This window comes from Hippocampus bargibanti, linkage group LG12 (genome assembly GCF_051943395.1).
Source record: "Hippocampus bargibanti isolate YZ-2025 linkage group LG12, ASM5194339v1, whole genome shotgun sequence".
In the NCBI taxonomy this organism is placed as follows: Eukaryota; Metazoa; Chordata; class Actinopteri; order Syngnathiformes; family Syngnathidae; genus Hippocampus; species Hippocampus bargibanti.
Window position 1 is genome coordinate 21,627,205 of NC_142745.1, and position 22,999 is coordinate 21,650,203.

The window sequence follows — 22,999 nt, forward strand, 5'->3', positions numbered from 1 at the left end:
AGGTGGAGGATTTTAAATACTTGGGGTCAACTGTCCATAGCAATGGAGAGTGTGGAAAAGAGGTGAAGAAGCGTGTCCAGGCAGGTTGGAGCGGCTGGAGAAAAATGTCAGGTGTGATGCGTGATGGAAGGGTTTCAGCTAGGATGAAAGGAAAAGTGTATAAAACCGTAGTGAGACCACCCATGATGTTTGGACTGGAGACAGTGCCACTGAAGAAAAGACAGGAAGCAGAGCTGGAGGTAGCAGAGCTGAAGATGTTGAGGTTTTCTTTGGGAGTGACCAGATTGGATAGGATCAGGAATTAGTACATTAGAGGGACAACTAATATTAGAGGCTTTGGAGAGAAAGTCAGAGAGGCCAGACTGAGATGGTTTGGACATGTCCAGAGGACAGTGAGCGACTATATCGGGAGAGGGATGCTGAGCCTTGAACTATCAGGCAGGAGACCGAGAGGAAGACCGAAGAGGAGGTTTATGGATGTGGTCAAAGAGGACATGAAGGTAGCTGGTGTGAGAGAAGAGGATGCACAAAACCGGGATACATGGAGGACATTGATTCGCTGTGGTGACCTCTGAGCGGAAAAGCCAAAAGGAAAAGAAGAAGACAAATAGATTGCAATAAATAAAATACAATTATAAATAGAAACAGCAGAGAGAGCTACACACAGAAAATGCAATTTTAAATAAAATCTGGGTTTTGAGATGTGATGCTTTTACGTCTGTGTCAGCACTCACTCGTCAGGAGTGGTCCATCGATGAAAATGTTTCTTCCGCCGTCACCTGTACTTCTTTGAAGGTGTCGGACGTTTCGTTTCTCATCGAAGAGGCTCACCAGTTTAACCCATAGTGAAATGGAGAAACAGGCTCTCACATCCTTCCCGGGTACAAAACCGAAGCACTGGTTTACATATGTGGAGGACACTTTCGTCATAATTAAAAAAAGAAGAAATTCTTCCTTCACAAATCACCTGCACTCGGTAGACATCAATATCAAATTTACTCGTGAGGACATTAAAAAGACCCAACTAGCCTTTTTGTAGTGTGAAGCAATTATAAAAGAGGACAGAGCGCTAAAAACAGAAATCTTTAGGAAGGCCACACACACTGACTAATACTTTCTTTTTGAATGTAACCACCCTCGACAACACAAACTATAAGTTATCAGAACCCTCCAGCATAGGGCTAATAGCAACCAGCGTCGATGGTACTGAAAAGTAGTCAAAACATGTCAGGAGAGCACTCACAAACTGTGGTTGCCCTCAGTGGTCATTTAACAAATGTCAAAAGAAAAGAATAGGGAATGAACCCGAAAATTCCGAAGATACTAAAAGGAGACTAGTAGCATTACCTTCCATTGCAGGGCTTTCTGAAAAACTACAAAGAGTCCTTTGGCAACACAAAATTCCTTCTTATTTCAAACCGATAATCACTTGAAGACAAAAATAAGTGCATCCAAAAGATAGGCTGCCAAATGAAAAACAAAGTAATGTAGTTTATTCAATACATTGGAAAAATGAAAATTATAAAGAGCAAAACATTGGGGAGACTAAAAAAATTCTCCAAAAAAAGACTATCAACGCCGCAGGGATAATACTACTGGGCCTCAATCTCACCTAAAATCTAGCTACCGCTCATTTGACGAAAATGAGGTTAAAATTGTCGCAAAAGGAAAGTAGATGGTTTGAAAGGGCAGTAAAAGAAGCTGTCCAGCAGGCAGAAGCCCAGTTCTTCTTGGCGCACGATTAATGTCATGATGGTACCCCCTGCGGAGAGCTCCCTCTGCCGGAAAGCGATAGCGTTACAGGCAGCGACTCAAGAGTCAAATCAACGCGTGGGAAGCTGTTTAAAATCGCATCTGGGGTGCTCGTAAAATGACAAGTGAAATCGGATCGCTAAGGGGAGAGAGCATTTCTCGGCCCACAGAGTTTGGGGTGGCTGCAAAAAAAAAAAAAAAGCTTACAGCACCTGGCATTCCGAGGCTGTCTCCCATCCAACTCCTAGCCAGGCCTGACCCTGCTTAGCTTCCGAGATCAGACGAGATTGGGCGTTCTCAGGGTACTATGGCCATAAGTGCGGCGCTCTCCACTATGGTAAGGGAGATACGGTGTTGTGGGATCCAGAAAAAAAACACAAGACAAGCATTACGATACGTCTTGACTCAACAGTGGTTTACTTCGAAAAGCCCAGATGTAATGCAAACGTATGCGCACAACAATTTCCTGTCCAACGATCTAAATCGGTCCGACACGAAACACTAACCGAAGCAGGCTTTCCTTGTTTTAAATAAACATTTTCGACATACATCATTTGTAAACCAATATAACTACGCGAATGTAACCAAAATACGAAATAAGATACTTTACAACCTGTCACATGCTCCCCCTCAAAATAGATGTTGTCCCCAACATATGTACTAGTAAATACATAAATGCGCTGGACGACATGCCCAAAACAATTACGCCCGGTATTATGAACTACATCCACAGAGAGACAAAGTGTCACGGTTTGCAAGGTGGTGATGCATGGCGGGTGTGGATCCCAAAAAGCAGTCAGGAGTGAGTAGGAGGTTGTTTGACAAATTGTATTAAAATAAAGTCAGCAGGAACAAAATGTAAAACATCAAAATGATCTGAATGGAAAAAATACAAAGTAGCAAATGAAGACCAAAAGTAAAAGCCCGCCAAGGTTAAACAAACACGTACACAATGCATGCTGCAACCAAGCAGCAAACAAACAAACAATGAATCGGCACCGGATGGTCGTGCCGGGTGTTCTTTTAAATGTCAATGATTAAACGACCAACACCTGCGAGGCTGCAGGCAGGGCTGACGTCGCTACCCGCTGGTCGCCAATCTGATCGGGACGACAGGCACCTGTGAGGTGTAGGCGGGGGCGACAACGCCCCCCGTTGGTCGTCAACCAGATCATGACAGTACCCCCCCTTCAAGGGGCTGCTTCCAGAAGTCCCAACAGTCTCCCAAAAAGGTCCACTCGCCAGGGAACGGTCGGTGGAGAGGGCAACCGCTGCCTCTCCAGCACACGACGGGCGGCGGCCTGATGGGAACGGGACTCGGCCTGGGGTGGACGAAGACGCGGCACGGGTCGTCGTGGGCGTGAGTGCGATCCCTCTCGCACGTTCACGCGACGGCGCATGGCTCCGCGCGGACGTCGAACCGCCAGGCGCAGAACGGCACCCCGTACAGCCGTATGGGACAAGGTCTCGGCCGGACGCCGACGTGGGCGTGAACTGCCCGGCTCCGGGGGAACGAGACCAGTCCAGAACCGCTCCGGGATCCAGCGGTGAGTGGAGTCTCGGACTGACATTGACGCGGACGTTGCACGGCTCGTCGTGGATGAGACTCAATTCGTCATGCACGACGACAGCGTGGCTGGACGTGGGCATGCAATGCCAGTCACTCAGTGTCACCCTTGACGGCCACCTGGAAGGAGGTCTCGGCCGGACGTTTACGTGGACGTTGCGGCTCGTCGAGTGACGCGATTCAAACGCGACGAGGCTTGCGCTTACGTGGACGTAGCATTGCCAGGCACAGGGTGGAAATGAGACGGGTCCGATGTACTTGCGGGATCCGATAGTTGGCCGGTCCATTCTGTCAAGGTTTGCGAGGTGGTGATGGCGGGTTCGGATCCCAAAAAGCAGGCAGGAGGGAGCAGGAGGTTGTTTGACAAATTGTATTAAAATAAAAGTCAGCAGGAACAAAATGTAAAACATCAAAATGATCTGAATGGAAAAAATACAAAGTAGCAAAAGAAGACCAAAAGTAAAAGCCCGCCAAGGTGAAACAAACACATGCACAGCATGCAACAAACAAGCAGCAAACAGTGAACAGACAACGGATGGTCGTGCCGGGTGTCCTTTTAAGTGACAGTGATTATAACGACCAGCACCTGCGAGGCTGCCGGCAGGGTTGGCGTCGCTACCCGTTGGTCGCCAATCTGATCGGGACGACCAGCACCTGTGCAGGTGCAGGCGGGGCCGACAGCGCCCCCCGTTGGTCGCCAACCAGATCATGACAGTACCCCCCCCCCTTCAAGGGGCTGCTTCCAGAAGTCCCAACAGTCTCCCAAAAGGTCCACTCGCCAGGGAACGGTCAGTGGAGAGGGCAACCGCTGCCTCTCCAGCATACGACGGGCGGCGGCCTGATGGGAACGGGACTCGGCCTGGGGTGGATGAAGACGTGGCACGGATCGTCGTGGGCGTGAGTGCGATCCCTCTCGCACGTTCACGCGATGGCGCATGGCTCAACGTGGACGTCGAACTGCCAGGCGCAGAATGGCACCCCGTACGGCCATATGGGACCAGGTCTCGGCCGGACGCCGACGTGGGCGTGAACTGCCCGGCACCGGGGGAACGAGACCAGTCCAGAGCCGCTCCGGGATCCAGCGGTGAGTGGGGTCTCGGACTGACGTTGACGCGGACGTTGCACGGCTCGTCGTGGATGAGACTCAATTCGTCATGCACGACGACAGCGTGGCTGGACGTGGGCGTGCACTGCCAGTCACCCAGTGTCACCCTGGACGGCCACCTGGAAGGAGGTCTCGGCCGGACGTTTACGTGGACGTTACGGCTCGTCGAGTGACGCAATTCAAACTCGACGAGGCTCAGGCTAACGTGGACGTAGCATTGCCAGGCACAGGATGGAAATGAGATGGGTCCAATGTACCTGTGGGATCCGATGGTCGGTCGGTTCATTCTGTCACGATTTGCAAGGTGGTGATGCATGGCGGGTGCGGATCCCAAAAAGCAGTCAGGAGTGAGTAGGAGGTTGTTTGACAAATTGTATTAAAATAAAGTCAGCAGGAACAAAATGTAAAACATCAAAATGATCTGAATGGAAAAAATACAAAGTAGCAAATGAAGACCAAAAGTAAAAGCCCGCCAAGGTTAAACAAACACGTACACAATGCATGCTGCAACCAAGCAGCAAACAAACAAACAATGAATCGGCACCGGATGGTCGTGCCGGGTGTTCTTTTAAATGTCAATGATTAAACGACCAACACCTGCGAGGCTGCAGGCAGGGCTGACGTCGCTACCCGCTGGTCGCCAATCTGATCGGGACGACCAGCACCTGTGAGGTGTAGGCGGGGGCGACAACGCCCCCCGTTGGTCGTCAACCAGATCATGACACAAAGATGGTAAGGACCTGCAGCAGGTTCGGGTAATTAAGTATAGAGAGGGCAATGTATTAACAGGTGCCAATAGTGTGATGGCAAGATGGAAAGAGTACGTTGAAGAATTGATGAATTAGGAGAATGAGAAGGAACAAAGAGTAGAAGACGTGACTGTTGTGGACCAAGACGAAACAAGCATTAGCAAGGATGAAGTGAGGAGGGCGCTGAAGAGGATGAAGGCGGGAAAGGCACTCGGGCCTGATGATTTACCAATCGAGGTATGGAAGTGTGTGGGAGAGGTGGCGTTGGTGTTCTTGACTGGGTTATTCAACAAGATCTTAGATGGTGAACAGATGCCTGAAGAATGGAGACGAAGTGTGCCCATTTTTAATAACAAAGGAGTTGAGTTGTACTAATTACAGAGGAATAAAGTTGATGAGCCATACGATGAAACTCTGGTAAAGAGTAGTTGAAGCTAGACTAAGAGCAAAAGTGAACATTTGTGAGCAGCAGTATGGCTTCATGCCAAAAAAAGAGTAAGACAGATGCAGTGTTTGCTTTAAGAATGCTGATAGAGAAGTACAGAGAAGGTCAGAAGGAATTGCATTGTGTCTTTGTAGATCTGGAGAAAGCGTATCACAGGGTGCCCAGAGAAGAGCTGTGGCATTGCATGAGGAAGTCTGGAGTGACGGAAATGTATGTCAGAGCGGTGCAAGACATGTATCATGACTGTAAGACAGTTGTGAGGTGTGCTGTCGGTGTGACTGAGGAATTCAAGGTGGAGGTGGGAATCCACCAGGGGTCAGCTCTGAGCCCCTTCTTGTTTGCTATGGTGATGGACAGGCTGACAGACGATGTTAGACAAGAAGCTCTTTGGACCATGACGTTTGCAGATGACATTGTGATCTGTAGCGAGATCAAGGAACAGGTGGCGGAGAAACTAGAGCTGTGGAGATATGCCCTGGAAAGGAGAGGAAAGAAGATCAGTCGCAGCAAGACTGAATATATGTGTGTGAATGAGAGGGATCCAAGTGCAAGAGTGATGCTACAGGGAGAAGAAATAAAGAAGGTGGAGGATTTTAAGTACTTGGGGTCAACTGTCCAGAGCAATGGAAAGTGTGGAAAAGAGGTGAAGAAGCGTGTCCAGGCAGGCTGAAGCGGCTGGAGAAAAAATGTCAGGTGTGATCTGTGATAGAAGGGTTTCAGCTAGGATGAAAGGAAAATTGTATAAAACCGTGGTGAGACCAGCCATGATATTTGGATTGGAGACAGTGCCACTGAAGAAAAGACAGGAAGCAAAGCTGGAGGTAGCAGAGCTGAAGATGTTGAGGTGTTCTTTGGGAGTGATCAGGTTGGATAGGATCAGGAATGAGTACATTAGAGGGACAACTCATGTTAGAGGCTTTGCAGAGAAAGTCAGAGAGGCCAGACTGAGATGGCTTGGACATGTCCAGAGGAGAGAGAGTGACTATATAGGGAGAAGGTTGCTGAGCCTTGAACTGCCAGGCAGGAGACCGAGAGGAAGACCGAAGAGGAGGTTTATGGATGTGGTCAAAGAGGACATGAAGGTAGCTGGTGTGAGAGAAGAGGATGCACAAAACCGGGATAGATAGAGGACACTGATTCGCTGTGGCGACCCCTGAGGGTAAAAGCCGAAAGGAAAAGAAGTTATGAACTACATCCAAATATGAACTATAATAATGAACAGTTTACAGACTGGAACTCTTTTCATACATTCCGTTTACATTATAACGATCAACATGAATGTGAGATCGCTCCCGAATAAAATGGACGAGCTGGCGGCGCTAACGCGGCACCAGAGGGAGTACCGGGAAGCCAGCTTGCTACTCGTCACGGAGACATGGCTATCGGCAATCACTCCGGACGCCCACGCAGAGTTGGAGGGCTTCCAACTCGTACGAGCGGACAGAAATGAAGGCAGCGGTAAGCAGAAAGGAGGAGGGATTGCTGTATTTGTGAATGACAAATGGTGCAACCCTGGGCACATCACGGTGAAGGAAAAACTCTGCACTCGCGACATCGAGCTGCTAGCCGTTAGCCTCCGGCCGCATTACCTGCCACGAGAATTCTCACACGTCATAGCCGTGACGACGTACATTCCCCCTACGGCGAATGGCGGCACTGCCTCCGATGCCCTCATGACTGTTGTAAACAAGCTGCAAACCCAGTCCCCCAATGCCTTGTTCATCATCTCAGGGGACTTCAATCACGTTTCCCTGAAATCCTCCCTCCCAACATTCACACAGTATGTAACTTGTGCCACCAGAGACAACAACATATTGGACCTATTTTATTCAAATGCCAAGAACGCATACAAACCCCCCCCCCCTCCCCCCTCTCGGAAGAGCAGACCACAATATGGTTCATCTCCAGCCTGTGTACAAACCCCTTGTCCAGAGGCAACCAGCTGTGACCCGCACGACCAGAAGATGGTCCACAGAAGCTGAAGAAGCTCTGCGGGACTGTTTTGATTCAACCAGATGGGAGCTCTTGACTGAGATTCATGGGGAGGACATTGACTCACTCACCAACACAGACTACATAAACTTTCGTGAACAAAACACCGTACCCACCAGGATTGTGCGGTGTTTTGCCAACAACAAACCATGGATTAATCCCGACATAAAAGTCCTCCTGAAGGAAAAGAAAAGGGCTTTTGTTTCGGGCAACAGAGAGGAACTGAAGGCCGTGCAGATCCGACTGAGGAGGAAGATCAGAGAGGGGAAGAAGGTCTACATGATGAAAATGGAGGAGCAGCTGCAAGCCAGCAATGTCGCTGGTGTCTGGAAGGGCCTGAAAAACATCTCTGGCCACAAAAGCCCAGTGACATTGAACGAAAAAGACAAGGACTGGGCAGATGAACTCAACCGCTTTTTTTATCGGTTTGACAAGACGCCAGCTGCCCCCGGCCCACCGTCAACTTCACCTGTAGCTGCACCTGCACCAACTCTCACTGTGGCCTTACCCTCCCTGCCCCCTCTCACGACCAGCTTTCCGCAACCAACAACTGCCCTCCCAACCGTTGCCACACCCTCAGCCGCCACTCTGCCTCCTGGTTCCTGCCTGTCTGTCACAACTGCGCAGGTGAGGAACCAACTGAGGAGGATGCAGGTGAGGAAGGCAGCAGGTCCGGATAACATCAGTTCCCGACTCCTCAAGACCTGCTCCGACCAGCTGTGTGACATTGTCCAGCACTTGTTCAACCTGAGCCTGAAGCTGGGCAGAGTTCCACAGCTGTGGAAAACGTCATGGCTGGTCCCAGTGCCCAAGATCGCCAACCCAAAGGAGTTCAACAGCTACAGACCGGTGGCGCTGACGTCTCACCTGATGAAGACGCTGGAGAGACTCGTCCTCGCCCACCTGCGACCGCTGGCAAGCTCATCACTGGACCCGCTACAGTTTGTCTACCAGCCCAGCATCGGTGTGGAGTATGCCATCATCAACCTCCTCCATACGGCGTTGCTGCACCTGGAGAATGCTGGGAGCACGGTGAGGATCACGTTCTTCGATTTCTCCAGTGCCTTCAACACCATCCAGCCAAATCTACTGGGGGACAAGCTGCGGCATGCCGGAGTCGACCATCACCTCACATCCTGGATTACAGATTACCTCACAAACAGGCCACAGTACGTGAGGGGAAAGAACTGTGAGTCGGACAGGCTTCTCTGCAGCACCGGAGCGCCGCTGGGAACAGTCCTGGCTCCATTCCTTTTCACCCTCTACACCTCGGACTTCAACCACAACACCCCAACCTGCCACCTTCAGAAGTTCTCTGACGACTCAGCTATTGTCTGCCTCATTACAGCGGGAGACGATAGGGAGTACAGGGGACTAACAAAGGACTTTGTGGACTGGTGCCAGCAGAATCACCTCCAGATCAACACCGGGAAAACCAAGGAGCTGGTGGTGGACTTCTGCAGGAAACAACCTGCACCATTGAACATCCAGGGTTCGGACATTGAGAGGGTGACCTCCTACAAATACCTGGGTGTCACTCTCAACAATAAACTGGACTGGACAACAAACACGGATGCCCTAATCAAAAAGGGACAAAGTCGCCTCTTCCTACTCAGGAAACTGAGGTCTTTTGGAGTTCAGGGGTCACTGCTAAAGACTTTCTATGACTCTGTGGTGGCATCAGCCATCCACTATGGCATTGTCTGCTGGTCAGGCAGCATCACCACCCGGGACAGAAAAAGACTGGAGCGCCTTGTCAAGCGGGCCAGTTCTGTCGTGGGCTGCTCGCTGGACTCTCTGGAGGAGGTGGGCAACAGACGGACGCTAGCTAAACTAAAAGCTATGATGGACAGCCCCTCCCACCCCCTCCTGCCCACCCTGACAGCACTGGGTAGCTCCTTTAGCCAGAGACTATTACACCTGCGCTGCCAGAAGGAGAGGTACCGCCGCTCGTTTCTACCGACTGCTGTCAGGCTTCACAATTCTCAATGATCACATGTAAAAAAAAGAAAAAAAAATACTGGACACTTGTAAATATGGGTTGTTGCAATATATCAAAATGCATTTCTTGATTCTTCACTATGTACAGTTTTTTTTTCTTATGGAACAGTTTTGCACATTTACATTTGCACAGTATACAGTTGACATTTTTATTTTGTTACGCTTAGAATATCTTGTTTTCTATCCTTTCACCCCCACCCCAACCCCATCCCTTTTCAATTGCTGCTGTGGACTGCAAATTTCCCCATTGTGGGACGAATAAAGGTATTCTGATTCTGATTCTGATACATTGGTCCAGAGTTTATTCCTGCAGACAGTTTTGACAGGGTTACAGAGTGACAATGTAAAGAGTGACATGCAACCTTTCCTCCTGCTAACCACCACATCACAATTCACAGGGTGGTGAATTTGAAAGTCAACGTTTTGCTCAACTGAAGGAATATTGTGGGGTTGGGGGTTCAAGGACAACCCCCTACGACCCACAGGGAAATGGACAGGTTGAACGATTTAATCGAACACTGATCCCGATGTTAAAGACACTGACAGAGAAACAAAAGAGTAACTGGAAAGACTCACTAAACAAACTAGTTTATGCTTACAACTTTACCAAAATTGAGGTGACAGGGTTTTCACCTTTTTACTTACTTTATGGACGTTCACCACGTTTACCAGTTAAAATGTTGGTTAGTTTGACTCCAGACTTTAACCAGGGTGACACCAACCAGAAGGACTATGTGAAGAAGTGGAAACAGGGTATAGAGGAAGCGTATGTGATCACGCAAGAAAACAACAAAACTGCTGCCAGGTTGCCCGGTGATAGTGTTCTAGTTCGAAACTTAACCCCACGCGGAGGTTCAGGCAAACTGAGAAACCACTGGGAGGATGCTGTTCAGACAGTGGTTCGTCAAGTCAGCAAAGACATTCCAGTTTATGAGCTGAAACCTGAGAGGGGGGAGGGAAGATCTCGGATACTCCACCGCAATCTCTTGCTGCCATGTGATCATTTGCCATTAGAGACTTCACTACAGCCCCAGTCCAAGATGAAGTCCACTCGGCAATGACCAAACGAGATGCCAGAGATGGATCCAGAAGAGGATGATGAGGAGGATGAGTATTATCCAGTGTTGCATCGGCAGAGCACCCGACCAGACTCACCAGAACTGCGGTACGTGAGCTTCGTGGAGACAACCCACCATGATGACAAGCAACTGGGGAATGAACTGCCGGGGACAGAACCGGGAGCTGCGGAAGTTGACCAAGCTCAGGAGGGCAACATTGGTCCGGAAAATGATCCACCTGTGACGGTGTGTGCCCCTTTTCCCCAGCCACACCCCAGTAATTCTGATATTGGGGGAAATCAACGGCCACGACGAGAACACAGGAGACCCAAGGTATTCACGTATGATAGCCTTGGTTCGCCATCTTGTTACAATGTAGGGACAGTACCATGTTATGGTGAACAGACAATGCCTTGGATGTATGGCGCACACCCCTATTATGCCACGGAGTACTACAGAAATGGTTAATCAACACTTCTGTTTGATAGCACAGTGAGATAGAAACAAGAAGACCCCAACGAGCCCTGATGTGTATAATTAAAACGGAATGTATGAAAAGAGTTTCAGTCTTTGAACTGTTGATCGTTATAATGTAAACAGAATGTATGAAAAGAGTTCCAGTCTGTAAACTGTTCATTATTATTGTTCATATTTGGATGTAGTTCATAATCTTCTTCTTTTCCTTTCGTCTTTTCCCCTCAGGGGTCGCCACAGCGAATCAGTGTCCTCCATCTATCCCGGTTTTGTGCATCCTCTTCTCTCACACCAGCTACCTTCATGTCCTCTTTGACCACATCCATAAGCCTCCTCTTCGGTCTTCCTCTCGGTCTCCTGCCTGGCAGTTCAAGGCACAGCACTCTTCTCCCTATATAGTCACTCTCTCTCCTCTGGACATGTCCAAACCATCTCAGTGTGGCCTCTCTGACTTTCTCTGCAAAGCCTCTAACACGAGTTGTCCCTCTAATGTACTCATTCCTGATCCTATCCAACCTGGTCACTCCCAAAGAAAACCTCAACATCTTCAGCTCTGCTACCCTCCACCTCTGCTTCCTGTCTTTTCTTCAGTGGCACTGTCTCCAATCCAAACATCATGGCTTGTCTGACCACGGTTTTATACAATTTTCCTTTCATCCTAGCTGAAACCCTTCTATCCCACATCACACCTGACATTTTTCTCCAGCCGCTCCAGCCTGCCCTGACACGCTTCTTCACCTCTTTTCCACACTCTCCATTACTCTGGACAGTTGACCCCAAGTACTTGAAATCCTCCACCTTCTTTATCTCTTCTCCCTGTAGCATCACTCTTGCACTTGGATCCCTCTCATTCACACATATATATTCCGTCTTGCTGCGACTGATCTTCATTCCTCTCTTTTCCAGGGCATATCTCCACATCTCTAGTTTCTCCACCACCTGTTCCCTGTTCTCGCTACAGATCACAATGTCATCTGCAAACATCATGGTCCAGGGAGATTCTTGTCTAACATCATCTGTCAGCGTGTCCATCACCATAGCAAACAAGAAGGGGCTCAGAGCTGACCCCTGGTGCAGTCCCACTTCCACCTTGAATTCCTCAGTCACACCGACAGCACACCTCACAACTGTCTTATTGTCATGATACATGTCTTGCACCGCTCTGACATACTTTTCCATCACTCCAGACTTCCTCATGCAATGCCACAGCTCTTCTCTGGGCACCCTGTCATACGCTTTCTTCAGATCTACAAAGACACAATGCAATTCCTTCTGACCTTCTCTGTACTTCTCTATCAGCATTCTTAAAGCAAACACTGCATCTGTCATGCTCTTTTTTGTCATGAAGCCATACTGCTGCTCACAAATGTTCACTTTTGCTCTTAGTCTAGCTTCAACTACTCTTTCCCAGAGTTTCATTGTATGGCTCATCAACTTTATTCCTCTGTAATTAGTACAACTCTGCACATCTCCTTTGTTCTTAAAAATGGGCACGAGTACACTTTGTCTCCATTCTTCAGGCATCTGTTCACCATCTAAGATCTTGTTGAATAACCCAGTCAGGAACACCACCGCCGCCTCTTCAAGACACTTCCATACCCCGATTGGTAAATCATCAGGCCCGAGTGCCTTTCCCGCCTTCATCCTCTTCAGCGTCCTCCTTACGGCAGAGGGAGCTCTCCGCAGGGGGTACCATCATGACATTAATCGTGCGCCAAGAAGAACTGGGCTTCTGCCTGCTGGACAGCTTCTTTTACTGCCCTTTCAAACCATCTACTTTCCTTTTGCGACAATTTTAACCTCATTTTCGTCAAATGAGCGGTAGCTAGATTTTAGGTGAGATTGAGACCCAGTAGTATTATCCCTGCGGCGTTGATAAAGTCTTTTTTTGGAGAATTTTTTTAGTCTCCCCAATGTTTTGCTCTTTATAATTTTCATTTTTCCAATGTATTGAATAAACTACATTACTTTCTTTTTCATTTGGCAGCCTATCTTTTGGATGCACTTATTTTTGTCTTCAAGTGATTATCGGTTTGAAATAAGAAGGAATTTTGTGTTGCCAAAGGACTCTTTGTAGTTTTTCAGAAAGCCCTGCAATGGAAGGTAATGCTACTAGTCTCCTTTTAGTATCTTCGGAATTTTCGGGTTCATTCCCTATTCTTTTCCTTTGACATTTGTTAAATGACCACTGAGGGCAACCACAGTTTGTGAGTGCTCTCCTGACATGTTTTGACTACTTTTCAGTACCATCGACGCTGGTTGGTATTAGCCCTATGCTGGAGGGTTCTGATAACTTATAGTTTGTGTTGTCGAGGGTTGTTAGATTCAAAAAGTAAGTATTGGTCAGTGTGTGTGGCCTTCCTAAAGATTTCTGTTTTTAGCGCTGTGTCCTCTTTTATAATTGCTTCAAACTCCAAAAAGGCTAGTTGGGTCTCTTTAATGTCCTCGCGAGTAAATTTGGTATTGATGTCTACCGAGTGCAGGTAATTTGTGAAGGAAGAATTTTTTCCTTTTTTTAATTATGACGAAAGTGTCCTCCACATATCTAAACCAGTGCCTCGGTTTTGTACCCGGGAAGGATGTGAGAGCCTGTTTCTCCATTTCTTCCATGGCCAGACTAGCCACTATGGGTTAAACTGGTGAGTCCATGCCACAACCATGAATTTGTTTGTATTTTTTTTCCTGAAATTGAAAATACATAATATTCAGGCAAGTAATCAAGTAATAAAGGATTCGGTGTAGCCACAGGGTATATTCCCCTGTTCTCCCCAACCTGAGAGCAGTGACCTATCATAGCAGAGGTCTGGCACCGCCACCTCTGGACATTAGGGATATATATATATGGGGCTGAAACCACTAGAATGTTTTAGTTCACTGACAAAGCCTCTTCAATGAGAAACGAAACGTCCGACACCTTCAAAGAAGTACAGGTAACGGCAGAAGAAACATTTTCATCAATGGACCACTCCTGTACGACTGAGAGGTGACACAGACGTACAAGCATCCCATCTCAAAACCCAGCTATTTAAAATTGCATTTTCTGTGTGTAGCTCTCTTTCCTGTTTCTATTTATAATTGTATTTTATTTATTGCAATCAATTTGTGATTTTATTTTATTTATTATATTACCTATGCTTGTCTGTGACTGTGAAGTATCCTTGAGAGCTTTGAAAGGCACTTAAAATGTCATGTATTATTATGATTATGTTGTGAAATGGTTGATACCGAGATCAGTGTTGCTGAAACATTTTCATCGATGGACCACTCCTGTACGACTGAGAGCTGACACAGACGTAAAAGCATCCCATCTCAAAACCCAGCTATTTAAAATTGCATTTTCTGTGTGTCGCTCTCGCTCCTGTTTCTATTTATAACTGTATTTTATTTATTGCAATCTATTTGTGATTGTATTTTATTTATTATAGTACCTATGCTTGTCTGTGACTGTAAAGTGTCCTTGAGAGCTTTGAAAGGCGCTTAAAATGTCATGTATTATTATGATTATTATGTTGTGAAATGGTTGATAACGAGATCCTGTCGCTGGGTGAATACGTCAGCAGAGGGTGTCAAGGACCAGACAGAGAGTAATAATAATAATAATACATTTAATTTCTAAGCACCTTTCAAAACTCTCAAGGACACTTTACAGTCCCGGGATAAGAACGTTTTCTTTTTTTTGTGCGAGTGAACAGCGGCAACCATTTACGCCAGCGTTCAATCTACGTGGAATGAATGGACGAAACGGATTGCATTGGAAGTCAAATAAAAGTTACCCACGTTAACGCATCAGCTAGACTCACATATGCCTTATTTGACAACACGACACAAATAACCTGTATTTGGAAAACATCATGCGACAAGAACAAATACCACAGCAAAGAAAGACGCTCTCCCTGCAACACTATAAAGCGGGATTTTCTGGCGTATTTCCTCGCTTATGTGACAGGTTGTAAAGTATCTTATTTCGTATTTTGGTTACATTTGCGTAATTATATTGGTTTACAAATTATATATATCGAAGTTTTTTATTTAAACAAGGAACGGCTGCCTCGGTTAGTGTTTCGTGTCGGACCGATTGAGATCGTTGGACAGGAAATTGTTGTGCGCATACGTTTGCATTACATCTGGGCTTTTCGATGTAAACCACTTTTGAGTCAAGACGTATCTCACTGCTTGTCTTGTGGTTTTTTTTCTGGATCCCACAACACCGTATCTCCCTTACCATAGTGGAGAGCGCAACATTTTGGAGGCACCGCTGGGATATTTGTATTCGAGTGTTGTCTACTCGCCGTGGGTAGAAGCTCGCGCCGAAAATCCCCAATCAACCCAGTCGGAGTCGCATCGCCGTTTACTGTTTTTTTCTACATGTGCTCTGGTTGCATCTCTGTGCGTACATCCACCACTAGAGGGCACTGGAAGACTATGAAGTGAATCCGGCCAGTTGAACTGCATGTACCCTCTCGAAAATGGAGTTAGAGGAATTACAGTTGGACATCAAAGACAAGTTATTTGGACTGAATTTTCAGCAGTTGTCAGAGTTATGTGCTGAAATCCAAATATCTGGACTGAAAAGAGAGCAACTTACAGGAAAGACTCGAGGCCATCTAATAAATATTGTGTCAAACTACATTGAAAGAGCTGAATTAGAGCTAGAAGATGGAGGTATGTCAGATTTGCTACGTGTAAAGGACTTGATTGAAAGTATAAAAGATTTTGAACTAGGAATAGCCAAACCAAGTGAAAAAGGTGAAGATGCAGTGCGAAAGAGAAGCATAGTGCCCCTAGATCAGGTATGGGCAAACTACGGCCCGCGGGCCACATACGGCCCGTTAGGCTTTTTAATCCGGCCCGCCGAATTTGTCCAAATTATAGTCAAAACAGTGTCTGAAACTCATGACAAAAAGTTAGTGGACAACAGGGCAGTTAACTGAAAAGTTGCCTGCCCCATTTTTCACAACTTGAAGCAGGATGAGCAAACTAATCACATTAAAAAACATTGTCACAAAGTGTGAAGTTTTTTTTTAAATCAAGAATGACCTTCGACAAATGCTACCTTGCTTAATTTACGGTAAACGTGCATGGCTGTAGATTTTGCTGCAGTAGTCGATTGTCATTGTGGTGCACAATGCAACGTCTGCATTGCTTCCTACGAGCCTCTAAGCCCCTTTCATAAGTCTCACGTACACTTTACAGTCACGGTTTAATGTAAATTTACGTTTTGTAGCGTCACATATGTTGTTAGCTTCTTTTGAATCTTTCTTCTGGGCTGAGGTTCTGTGCATTTATTTTGGAAAATGACATGCAATCGCACGACTTTATAACGCTTGCGAAAGTCCGGAAGACAGAAGCAGGCTTCTGATTGGCCGCCGTGTCGTGTATGCAAATTTCAACTGTAGGTAGCCTATGTCTGTGTGCTCGGCGACGGTACACGTGTATTGTTTGCGCGTGAAGGCAAGGGCGTCAGTGGAGAGTTTGTTGAGCGCGCGGTCAGGACAAACCATCTATGATTTGGCGGAATTTAGCACAAGTAGGTATTATTGAGCTTGAATATTTCGTTGTGTAATATGTTTTGAATGTTGAAAGTGATTCCATTTTTCAATAAATGTTGATTTCTTTAACTTTGCCCCTTCAATGAAAACTTATTAAAAACAGACGCAATCTTGATAAATCACAGTGCATATGTTATTTTAATCTATTTCCCTTTCCTCCTCCAAGTATCTGAGAAATAGTATGTAAACGGCATATTCCTTGAGACAAATTGATTAACTGATCAGGGATATTTTTCACATTTGAAAGGCAGTTAATAAATTGAGGTGTAGTGTTCATACTGTGCTATGAGGTTTGAACACACTACATTTAAAGGACAACCGGCACCATTTTTTTTTTTTGGTTTCCCACTGACATCAGAAAAACGTTTTATAGCATCTAAAATACCCAAATCAGGCAGGCTGATATTTTTAGTTAAATGAAAAACACCAATAAAAATGACTTGAAAAAATTAATCCGGAAATGGCCAGTTTCAGAAGGTCTCACCCCCTTGTTCGTGACGTCACGCCAGGACGTCTTGCCTTGCTTGAGAATCAAAACAATGGCTTCAGATTCGGAGAAGATGTGAAGTTATGAATATGATTCAAATAGTTCTGAAGAGGAAAGCATAAATGTTTGCAATTGATTCAAGGAGTCCTCCCATATCAATTCGAGCCGTCAATGACAGCAATGTAGCACCCAGAAAATGCAGAAGATTGCGCCCAAGCTCCGTTGGAAATGGGCTGATTTGTCAGCTGGGAATTTGTGTCAGCGAATATCAAATAGTTGTCTTGGTGCAACACACAACGATTCACCATGGCGTTATTTGTGTGTTTTCCTTCTAATTTCGCCATCAATACGGATCAACACGAAGTTTTCAGACCAAATATAGTACCCAAAATGCATTGTGTGTCGCTTTCTCGGTCAGGGGCGGTCCAAACGTGACGTCACATGGGGATCGTCATCAACTCGAAAACAAGACGTCATGAATATTCAGCGCAAGTCTTAAAACGTAAACTATAGCTATATGATGTGGAATCTTTGTAAAATACCCTCAGTCGAAGTCATTTGAAGTGATTTTATAAATTATGGACATAACTTGTCCGGAGGCGTCGGTTGTCCTTTAATGCTTTAGGTTTAGTATTTCCGGCCCAAACAATCCTTCCAAATGCTCCTGGCCCGGCCCCTCTGTCAAATTTTAGAACCCAATGCGGCCCGCGAGTCAAAAAGTTTGCCCACCCCTGCCCTAGATACTGCCCCCTGGCGCAAAGATTTCAAGATATCTGGACAAATAGGTGAGCTCGGACAAAAAGATAAACTCACATTCCTAATTTGGTCAGACAGATAGAAAGTGGGCTCAGTAAAGGCTACCAGGGGGGTGAGATCATCGATGCAGTGGTTCGTGCCATAACACCAGGTCTGCAGTTGAGAAGCTACCTCGAAGTGAAAGAAAACCTCACTCTACCTTCTTTACGAAGGTTTCTCTGATCTCACTATCAGGAGAGAAGAGCCACTGAATTGTACAAGCAGCTCTCATCGGAAGTGCAGACATTTCTACATAACTTTCTACTCTGTGCAATGGATCTTCGTCAAAGGATTCTTTTTGCATCTCAAGAGGCTGAATTAGGGGTGAAGTATGATACTACATTGGTCCAGAGTTTATTCTTGCACACAGTTCTGACAGGGTTACAGAGTGACAATGTAAAGAGTGACATGCAACATTTCTTCCTGCTAACCACCACATCAGATGAAGTACTGTTAGAAAAATTAAACATGGCATGTGCAAATGAAAAGGAGCGACAGGAAAAAAAAGAAAAATTCTGCTGCACGGGTGACAACGGTGAACACTGTCCAGTTAGATGACACGCCAGCCCCGATTGGGAAGAAGACAGTCTTAAAACAGAATACTGTGCCGAAAGAACTCCTTTCAGAGATCAAATAGATGAAACCAACAGCCACTTCTCAGCCCACCAGCGGAGGACCTGAACGCCTGCCTGACCACTACCCTGAACAGGTTGCCTTCACTCCACCTTCACCATATCAGGTAGATCCACCAGCCAGGCACTACTACACCCAGCACTCACCATCAGCTCTTCAGCAGTACCACCCAGCACCAGGTCCCAGGCCAATGAGGGGGGCAGCACAGTTCCAGCATCGGTTCGCCCCTCAGCAGTACTACATGCCCTGTCGCCCTCAGCCCAGGTGTTATTCTTGTATTCAGACAGGTGAAGAATATTGTCAGCACTGTTTTAAATGTGGAAGTAGTGAACATTTCAGAGCAGGCTGCAAAGCACAGAACTCAGCCAGGAACCATGCTTTAAACTAGAAAGGGTTACCCCAGTGGGACATGGTGTGACCACAGAGACAGATAGGTCACAGTGTTACAGTGGTGCTATGAAAATGGAATGTAAGCCCCACACATGTGGCCCCGTTCAGAAGAGACATAAGCAGTCATTTGTCCAGCGTACAGATAAGAAACAGTGTGGCAAATTACCTTCGGTCAGGGAGTTACTGGGAAACAAATGTCTTATTCAGTGCTTTTTGGGTAACAAAAGGGTTGAAGCACTCTGGGACTCAGGGTCCCAGGTGTGTGCTGTAGATGAGTTATGGAAACAAACGAACTTTCCTGACGTGTCATTGAAAAATGTGAATGAGCTTATTGACCCTGATAATATTCTCAATATTGTGGCAGCTAATGGAACGGATATGCCTTATGTAGGATGGCTTGGGATACCATTTAAACTTGGCGCTAATGATCCAGGGCTACTTGTACCAGTTTTAGTACTAAAAGGTGACCAGCAACAGAGTTCTATCATAGGGTTTAATGTCATTGAGCGTCTTGTGTTAGATAGCCTCTCTAATGAGACACAAACAGGGGATACAGAAAAGCTCTTGAAATCGGTTAGACTAGCTTTTCCCCACCTTAAGCGCAATAAAGCTGCCACTTTCATAAAAGCAGTTAGTGTGGGACAAGCGCATAAGTACCACGTAAAAACAACAAATGAGAGATTCACTATAGCTAGGCATAGCTCACTTCTTATTCCATGCAAAGTACAGGCTAAGCCCTTTAAGGAAGATGTTACATTGGTTTTTGAGCCAAGTAAAAACCCACAGTGGCCAGATGGCCTCGAGTTTTGTGACTCGTTGGTCTCAGTAAAGGCAGGTTCTATCCCTAGGATATTTGTTAGTGTCCAGAACCCTACTAACCACGACATTAGGTCTCCAGGAAAGACTATTATTGGTAGAGTGCCGTCAGTAGGGTATGTCTACCCAGCTAACATATTTAAAAGAGACCGTCCTTCAGCGGTTGTCAATGAGGTCCATGTCCAGGATACCACTATCCCTCTCAGTGAGCAGTGGGACCCCCCAATTGACCTTTCTCATCTGGACGAAGATAAAAGAAAGACCGTTCAGCAGATGTTGAGAGAAGAATCGGCATCATTTTCAAAATCGGACGACGACATAGGGTGTGTGGAAAACTTACAAATGGACATTTTGTTAAAAGACACTGAGCCCGTTTCAAAGACATATATGTCTGTCCCAAAGCCACTGTACAGAGAGGTGAAAGGACTTGATAGCGCAGGGGAGGTGGAAAAGTCCACTTCCTCCTACTCATCCCCTGTCGTCTGTGTCAGGAAAAAAGATGGTACACTGCGCTTATGTATTGACTACAGGGAGCTAAATCAGAAAAACACACCCTGACCGGCACGCCATCCCACGGGTACAGGACGTGGTGGACAGCCTTGGGGGTAACACCATCTTCTCGCTGCTGGACCAAGGCAAAGCATGCCACCAGAGGTTAATGTCCAAAGGGAGCCGACACCTGACCGCCTTCGTGACCCCTTGGGGCCTTTATGAATGGATTCGAATCCCTTTTGGACTCATGAATGCACAGGCAGCGTTCCAGCGGTGTATGGAACAATGTCTGGAGGGGTTACGGGACGAAATATGTGTCCCCTATCTTGATGACATTCTTGTTTTCAGCGGGACATTTGACAACCACGTTGAGGACGTCAGGTGAGTGTTGCGACGTCTCAGAGAAAATGGAATAAAACTGAAATCCCGAAAGTGTGACCTCTTCAAGCCGGAAGTGAGGTACCTCGGCAGGATTGTCTCTGCTGAGGGAAGCAGAATGGACCCGGCAAATACAGCAGCAGTGCGTGCCCTGAAAAACAAGCAGCCAGGCACTATCGGTGAGCTTCGAGCCATTTTGGGACTATTAAGCTATTATAGGCAATACATCAACGATTTCTCTTGTATTGCTAGTCCCTTGTATGATTTGCTTAAAGCCCCTCTGAATGTTGAGACTCATTAGCACCAAAGAAAAAAATGGAAAGTGAGACAACAGTGTGTCTTCCAACACACGTATTGAGTGGAGTGATGAGCATCAGTCAGTGTTAGAGCAGCTAATAGACTGTTTAGTTCAACCACCAGTTTTAGGTTTTCCTGACTTCGCGCATCCTTTCATTTTGCATACAGATGCCTCCAACCGGGGTTTAGGTGCTGTGTTGTACCAAAGACAAAATGGCTCTCGGACTTTAACTGCTGCTGAGAAGAATTATAACTTACACTCGGGCAAGTTGGAATTTTTGGCGCTTAAGTGGGCGATCACAGACAAGTTTTGTGATTATTTGTACTATGCACCATTCTTCACAGTGTTTAGTGACAATAATCCACTCACTTATGTACTGTCGACTGCTAAGTTAAATGCTACTGGGTGCAGGTGGGTCGCAGAACTTTCTGATTTTAATTTTACTGTTAAATATCGTCCTGTAAGGAAAATGTTGATGCAGACAGTTTATCTAGGCTGCCCCTTGATATGGGAACATATATGGAGTGATGTGCAAAAGAAATGTCATATGATGCTGTGAGTGCTGCCGTACAAGCAGTTTGACCAACAGAACGAGTCTAGTGCAGCTTGGTCTATGGGAATCTCAGCTACGTGTGCAGAGGTGTCACTAAACACACCGATAGCCCCATTGACTGTTGGACAGGTCAAGCTAGATCAAGAGACTGACCCCATTATAGGACATATTATTAGATACAAACTGGCAGAGACGAAACCGCTAGGTACTGAACTAAGAAAGCATTGTCCTCAAGTTTTTTGTCTTGTGAGGGAATGGGACAAGCTACACTTCAATGACATATCTGTTTTGTACAGAAAAACGGCAAACAGAACTACTGCTTCCTGAAAAACATAAGGTGACAGTGTTAAAAGAGCTGTATGATGAAATGGGCCACCATGGTGTAGAAGGGACTCTTTCCCTTATAAGGGATCGTTTTTACTGGCCCTTTATGCTAAAAGAAATAGAGGACTACGTACTGAGTGTGTGTGTGCCTAAAACACAAAAAGCCCAACCGTGAGACCAGAGACCCTCTCACTAATATTGTGACTACTCAGCCTTTTGAACTTGTCTCTGTTGACTTTTTGCATCTTGACAAATGTAAGGTTGTTATGAATACGTACTTGTGCTAGTAGACCATTTTACACGTTTTGCTCAAGTTTATGCTACAACGTCCAAATCTGGCAAAACAGCGGCAAACAAAATATTTAATGACTATGCTATAAAGTTTGGGTTCCCCCTTCGGATTCACCATGATCAGGGTGGTGATTTTGAAAATCAACGTTTTGCTCAACTGAAGGAATATTGTGGGGTTGCGGCTTCAAGGATAACCCCCTACCACCCACAGCGAAATGGACAGGTTGAACGATTTAATCGAACACTGATCCAGATGTTAAAGACACTGACAGAGAAACAAAAGAGTAACTGGAAAGACTCACTAAACAAACTAGTTTATGCTTATGTAACCGGCCTCAGGCCTAGGGGATACCTGGGTCGGTCCAAAGGGGTCACAGGCAGGTAGCACTGTGAATGACGAGGAAAAGACGACACGAGACAACCGTGTTAATCAGCTTCACACAACGGCATTTATGACAACTGCGCATGCGTGAGCTGTGCCTACATCGCCTTCCTCTGTTCCATTCACAGGCGCGTAGCGCCCTCTCCTAACTTGGTAGTCTAATCAACTAACATACAGTAACGTAGGTCGTTTCTAACCCCCTACACTCTCCCCTGTTTTAAAAGATGTCCCCCGACATCTTGACTATACCAACAAGTAGTCAAGTACCAGTAGAAGCACAGTCATCTGTCTGGTCTCCGTAGGGTGGTGTCAATCACATTCAAATGCAACTAAATTCAAGTCCATACCGTCGGGGTAGGGTAGCAATAGGGTTCAGGTCGCACTAGATAATGAGTCGTGGGGTAAGGCATGCAAGTTTACAACACATTTGCCCCAGGTCTCCAGGCCTGGTATGATGGATGACCCAAG

At 46.3% G+C, this 22,999-nt stretch overlaps 1 pseudogene; it reads right to left on the bottom strand.

Annotated features, from left to right (window-relative positions):
- Positions 1–1,952: 1,952 nt before the first annotated feature.
- On the bottom strand, positions 1,953–2,071 carry LOC148890876 (5S ribosomal RNA; annotated as a pseudogene).
- Between the last annotated feature and the right edge of the window lie 20,928 nt (positions 2,072–22,999).